Below are 7,289 nucleotides of genomic sequence, written 5' to 3' on the forward strand. Positions count from 1 at the left end.
TAACACTTGATAAATGTCTCCGAAAAATGTGCTGATGCTTTCACAGTCGTCCTAGCAATGCATAGATATGACAAGTAAAGTGCTGCATGCTTTCACACCACAAATAAAACACAGAAACACACACACACAGAGAACAGAAATGTGCCACTAATAACTTATTTCTAGGGCTCTTCAAGGACTAATACTTTATTTGTGGAATGATTGCAGATAATTCTCAGGGTGAAGGAATCTCAGACTCGCCGTTGTTATCGCTGGCACATGGATGCATTCTCTTTCTTCACACCCCTTTCCCTAAATATCATGTGAGAACTGCCATGAAACTACTTTTTCATGGTGAGGTCTGAGAAAGCCCAGAAAGACACATCCCTCTCAATCCCCCTCCCCACCCGCCCATGCTGCTTCTCATTGTTATTCTTAAAAAGGGAACGTTTACGACAGCACTTAACCAAACTCTGAAAAGTAATCCATTTCCATCATGTTTCCCCAATGGTCCCACTCCGTCTGAACTCCCAAGCCATCTTTTGTCTCAGGTAAATCTATCAGAGTGTGATGCGGCGCAGAGCAGGCAGCGCGTATTAAACTTCACACCGACCAGGCCAGCCAGGAGGATATCCAGGGCATGCACTCGGAGGATTGCAAACAATCTAGATTCGCGGGGAGACTAACATCTCCAAGTGCACATCTGCGGAATAATTCACCTCCGTTCGCCATTAAGATTGCAATGGATATCACTGCCGCTGATAGCTTTACCTGGTGGGCTCGCGCTTGTGTAACTGACATTTCATATAGTTAGGTTTGGCGGGGCCCCTCGATCTGGACGGCAGCGGTAGCTGACTTCTCTATTTTATCAGTCCACTCGGAGCCTTCCAGAAAATAATTCCGCAGCAATTACCATATGTTGCGATTGTGGTTTTGGAACAACACCGTGACATCTGTGTTATATTGGCATCTGGGGCACACTGTGGGGACGTCCATTGCCTTGCGCTCGGCGCTACAGCTAACCAAGCAGGTGCTCTCTCTCTCCACCAGCCTCTGATGTCTGCTGGTGCTGGGGAGAAGAGGAGGGGGAGGGAGGTGCTCCTTAATGCAAAATCCGAGCACAGAGCATGGCTCTCAGCCTCGTTCTTAATGAGGATTCACAATCGGAGATGGCTGGTGAAGGACAAGAAGGTGAAGGCAAAGTCATCTTGCAGGTTTGGCTTCATTAGCCACAGCATGGAGGCGTGTGTGTCTGTGTTTATTTCCAAACAAAACATAGCTCACTAAAAACACACACCAAGCTAAAAGTAAATGTGCACTTCAGAAGGGGAGGACTGTACTTTTTAACCTTTTGGCATGTAGAAGGCGTAGGCTTACAAATCGTCACATTTAAAACTATTGCCTGATCTCGAGAGGACCAGCCATATTTCAGATCATTAAAAGTACATCCAGTGATTTTCTCGCAAAGTGAAAAATGTTGCACCTGGCAACATCTATCAGAGACGACATGCTCTTGAACGATTAATTATTTTCTTTCGTCAGATGATGTAACTTTACTTCAGAACAGTTTTCAAAAATGTTATCAAGTACTTTTATGGATCATATAATTGCTGTCTTTGATTTTTTTTTATAAGAAGTCTCACATTATGACTCTCAAATACCAATTTATACAGTCCTCTAATTTCTGCTGTTGATGTTCAGTCAAGTAATGCTATGACAGAGGTACTTATTTCATTGCTGCTAATTACATGTTCATGTTGTGTGAAAATGTTAGTCGTATGAACATCAGAGATCAAGGCCCACAAATGTAGTGCATACAGGAACTTATGACATGCTGTCCTAGACACTAATGATCGTACATTTCTTTCGTAGTAATTCACAAAAGCTAGCTAAAAAGACAAAAACAAGAAAAAAAAAAAAATAAAAAAATACTTTTTACTTTTAAAACTGTGTTCATTGTTCATTTCTATGTGGGAAACAGTGTCTACAGGGGATCATAACAATACATAAATGCCACATGTCTGTGACTGAAGTGCATAAACATCTTTCTTTTTGCTCTCTCGAAACTCATTTGCACTGTAGAGCATTTCAAAAGACACTGTCACAAGCCCTTCTGCCCCAAGGCTAGCCTCGGGGGTACAGCGACGAGGATGTCCCCGCTGAAAAGAGGAACACACGTGTAGGTCGTGCCTCAGAAGAGAAGCCTCTGGCTCTCCCGGGGGCAACCCTGAACCCCTCAAGCTTCTTGCTATTCTCACCTGAGGGAGTCAACACCTGAGTCAACAGACAGAGAGTAACACACATACACACACACACACACACACACACACACACACACACACAGACACACACACACAAACCATGAGTGCAGTCACTTCTGCTCTGGAGAACTATTGCTTGTGGCAAGAACACATGGGGAGGGCTTTTAAGTCAATCAACACAGGAATGCCACCCACTCCCTGCTAATTTATTACAGCTGTAGCAATTAATGTATTAATCCCGTACATTCATAAAGCATTAGGCAACATAAAGCAGTCAGGGCAGCCAATAAATGAACTTGTTTAAGGAAGCGGGGCCTTGACAATGCTATGAGCACTAATAAACAAGTGTTTACTGCCTCTGTGGTAGAGCGGTCAGGGAGATCACGTCCCTGGAGATGGAGGAACACAAGTCTGACATTGCTTGACAATGGCGGTTGAAACACATCATTGTTCAAAGAGGCTCAGCTCCAATAGGGGATTTAAAAGAGAACTGGGAGGCCTCTGTTTATCATTATGTACAAATATGCTTGCCATTTAATTGGCAGTTCCAGAGGGAAGAAGGGAAAGATTAAGATTGTGGGGTGTGTGTGCAAAGTTAAAAAGAACATTTCAGGGAGCCCTTTGTGTGCATATGAAAGTCATCTGCCATATTACTTTCACTGGTGAAAAGGTTAAAAACGATGCTCAGAAACTGATCCAAATGACAATCTTCTTGAGGGAAATGTGTAATTAGTAAACCGATACATTTTTGCTAAACGCCGTTGGTTCATCCAAAAAGGGGAAAGGGAGGAATTGAGCATTTTGACCGCCACATAATGTTTTAATAAATGGGAAGAATAAGTCAATTAAAAAGGAGCTATTTAGGTCCTTAAGGAGGGGACAAACAGTGTGTTATAGACAGAATTATAATCAGTATCACATTTTACACAGTCGTAAATAACACAGAGAACATGAGAGGACAGGCAGTCGGCTTGGGAATCTGAAATACTGGTTAAAGAAGAATAAAACTTTCATGGTTAGGCAAAATAAATGAATTATCATCTGAATTATAGGTTTGCCTTGCAGTGAAGCCTTGCCACCATGAACCATTAAAAACATATGCTAAACTTTTTCCCTCTACGCCTTAGAGGATATTATTTCATTAGGGTTCAACCAAGCAATGATTTCCTTTTCTACATAATGGGCAGCAAAGTGTAAACAATTTAGCTGAATTACCAATAATCATTTTCAGCAATGTTGTGGATAAGTGAGAATATGTAACAGCTAAAAAGATTCATAAAAAATACAAAATGCGCAAGAACACGTACACAAGGTGAAGAATGTTCTACGGAGACATCCATTTTCAAAGCATGTAATATAATTTGCAAGACATCTAAACTAGAACTTTCTCAACCATACACTTAATTCTATAAAGGTAACTTCAGCAGTTTTGAAGTAGCTTTCGCCATTGCGTGATGTGGGCCAGTTTAGGTGATGCAAACCCTCCCAATACTTACATGCAGAAATGACAAAAGGTCTGATGGGGGAGACGAACAAGAAAGGAGAAGCTAAAGTGTGACCTGAGTGAGTTAATATTCAGGAGAAAAGGTTTCATCTGCTCGTGCATATTTCATCTGTGAATGTGTGCAGCAGTAGTGTAGTGGCACATGGATTGCCGCTCAGCGCAGATCTCCTGCTTTGACATTTTCCCATTGTGCACAGTAGTGCAGCGGGCAATAATTAAATATCAGGTGCATAAGCTGCTCTTTAATTTGACATGTGTGCTCCAGGCAATACACACACGTGCCGCGGCTGGAGCGGGGGGGGGGGGGGGGGGGTGTAGGGGGGGGCAGGCGTGGTTTGGGGGAGCATAATTGCAGAGGAATAAAATATCATATCAAGAGCAGAGCGGATCATTGTATCAGGTACTTGGTGACAGCTCGTTTGATCATTATGCCTGGGCTAAAGAGGTTGGCTAATTAGTTGCCATTAAAACTCACCCTCTAATCAGGGGCCGTTCTTGCATAAAGAATGTCACTGGCTCCAGATGACTGAACAATGCTGTTAACCCTTCCACACCCAGTTCGATTTCCCCAGCAGTTATCTATTTTTTTCTCCAATTGGGGAGGAGATTTGTGCGGGTTTGGATTTTGTGGCAGCAAGCTATGCATTTGGGTGATATTAGATACAGCAATTAAGCATTCAATCACACACAAACCAAACGATGGTGGACAAAAACAACAACACTCAGCATGGGAATGGATGCTTTCAATGCAATCACAATCATCCTTTAGATGACTGCATTTGCTCACAATTTACTTCATATTTAGAGAGACATGCAGTCGGGTGAAAATAAATTCTCAGCGCCAAAACGTTTGCGTGCAAAAAAAAAACCCTGCCAACATTCACACTCAATACAGCAAGAAAACAATTTGGATCGTGCAAGAATGTGAAGTGACTGTTTCAAATGTGCTCTTTAAAAATGCAGCGCAGGGACCCTGAGATGGAAACGTAATAAAATGCGAATGAGAGTGAGGGGGAAAAGCACGAGCATGGGATGAAAAAGAATGCCTCTCTGACCCGGCACAGATGCATTATGTCAATAGTGGGGCGTATGAATTCTTCAGAAAGGGAGGTCCCCGATGAGCGGGCCACCGTCTGGATAACTTTTGGGTGCCTGGCACTGTGACTTTCAAGGATGGCAGAGAGTGCTCCGCAGAGACACACATGTGATATTAGCTGACAGGCTGGTATAAATAATAAGGCACATAATGCCATGTGTGAGCTGCGCGAGCATCGCCGGGGGCTTTCAACAGGTACGGCCCCTTGCCGGTGCATTTCCATTTTGTTCAACAAAGAGCCAGCCATCATGGGGGCGACTTGTGTCTGAAAGCTTTTCCTGATCATTCTTTTATGTGCCACTTTCCAGAATGCACAGTATTCACAGGACCTCATGATAATAGGCGCGTCGGGATGGGATATGAGGGGAAAAAGGGTGGGGGTGGGGGGTGGGGGTTGGCTCAGGCGATGGCGGTTGTCAGACTGAATACACTCAGAGGGGGCCGCCCAGGGGACCGTCCAGTGTGCGACACTCTAGTCACTGCCAGTCCCGGGCCCACAGTGGGCCTGACCTCCCCATCAGTGGCAGCAGCTGGGGCTGCTAGGAGGCTAATGGCTGCCATGTTTGAGCCGAGGCTGACCGAGCCGGAGGTTGGACGCTGATGTCATGTGAAATGCATTAGAGGTCACCGACTCACGCAGGACCAGGGCGGTCGATTGATAAGACTGTTAGGCAAGCGAGGTGGAAACATGACTATTCTACAAGGAGGGGGAAAAAACACACAACACAGAGCTCTCCGGCTTTATCTTGAGTAGGTGTTTTTAGACCTCTGAACTAGAGTGGAAAATTGTCTGAGTAGTATATAGCATTGTGCAAGTGCATTAGAAAGAAACATTCTATACTTTTGACTAGTTCTGTGTAAAAGTGAAATTACTGTCATCTATGGCAACGATTAGAGAAGTCAAAAGCCCCGAGGAGCATGGCTAAGTGTGCTGCTTAAGAGCATATCTGTGCACACTCACACACACGTGTGTGTGTGCGTGTATAAATATGTTTTCATCTTTGTTCCAACCACTGAGGACGCTTAAAAAAGACTTCAAAGAAAAACTCAAGACAAGGCCCTTTCTCTCTTTTGATGGTGGCTTCTTCCCAAACCGACGCCAAGAACTGCATCTCCTTCTCTCTCTCTCTCTCCCCAGCATGAGCAGCCCAGTGCTCTGTGCGTCATCGCCTTGACTCATTCACTGCCGCAGCCAGCACAACAATGACAGTGGTGGGCCTCCCTGCCTGCTGCCGCACGCCTCAGAGTTCACAGAGGGTCTTGGGAGAAGCGCTACACATGTGTTCTGCGTGTGTGTGTCTGTGCGTGGATGTGTTTACTGTATGTGCAGCCTCAGCGGCAGGCGGTGGGTGGGTGGGCGGTGTCGCCGCCGCCTCCTCCTCCGCCGCCGTTTAAATGACTGCGTCTCAATGGCATGCCAGCGCTGACCCTTCTTAACGAGATTAATTTGGAGGCAGTAATTTACTTGGGGAGGCCACGTGGAGGCAGACAGACAGGCAGGCCAGGCCGTCGTCCATATGAGACTCATTTCCCATGCGCCTCATTGTGTGCTGGCAGCCACGGCTTTGTGTGGGTGGATCTGCGGCTTCCATCTTTTTGACAAATCAACACAACACATAAAAAAAAGCAACGCAAACATTTCCCCCCCCCTCTTCTCATTCTCTGGCTCACTTGGAGAAAAAAAAATCACAGGACTGTATAAATTAAGATTGCCTGAAAAATGTCATTAATAATGAAACGTGTGCGCTATTTTCCCAATCCTGTTTTCTCCTTATAAATAAATTATCATTTGTTTCTCGGCATCGTTGCACAAAGGCCTCAGACTCCTTTCACACACACACACACACACACACACACACATATTTTAATTATTCTGAAATAAATGCAACATGAATGGATTGAGTCTGTCGTCTCCTTTCCTCTTCTCATTTGCAGCGGTGGAGGAGAGGCAGAGAGTGAGCTCTCTCCACCACCGGGCCAGCGTTTCACCATGAAGATAACCAATGACCTGTGAAGGATTAACGCCAGCGGATTCGTAAAATTACACCCGCTGATAAAGTGGAACAATTTGGGCCCTCGAGTTTCCTGCGCGGAATATCCCTCAACGGCATGCCGGATCCGGGGGAACATCACTTTCTCACGTGTAAACAGCACCGCCGTCCCAGGACGAATCTGTCAGGCGGTAATTAGAATCAGGCTTGCTCCCTCTCTCCCCCTCTTTCTCTTTCGCACAGAAACGGAGGGGAGTGACGAAGGGAGGTTTATTTTTGACCCCACCACATGCCCCTCACCAAGCACTTCCACCCCCCCACCACCACACACATACAAGCCCAGCCTGCTCCCCAACACCACCACCCCCATCCTCCACCCATTACATCTGCAATGCAAACACTCCACCTATCTAAGCACAGAGCTGTCACCACACAGAGCAATGGCTGTACACACAAAC

Source organism: Alosa sapidissima, chromosome 14 (genome assembly GCF_018492685.1).
Source record: "Alosa sapidissima isolate fAloSap1 chromosome 14, fAloSap1.pri, whole genome shotgun sequence".
Taxonomy (NCBI): Eukaryota; Metazoa; Chordata; class Actinopteri; order Clupeiformes; family Clupeidae; genus Alosa; species Alosa sapidissima.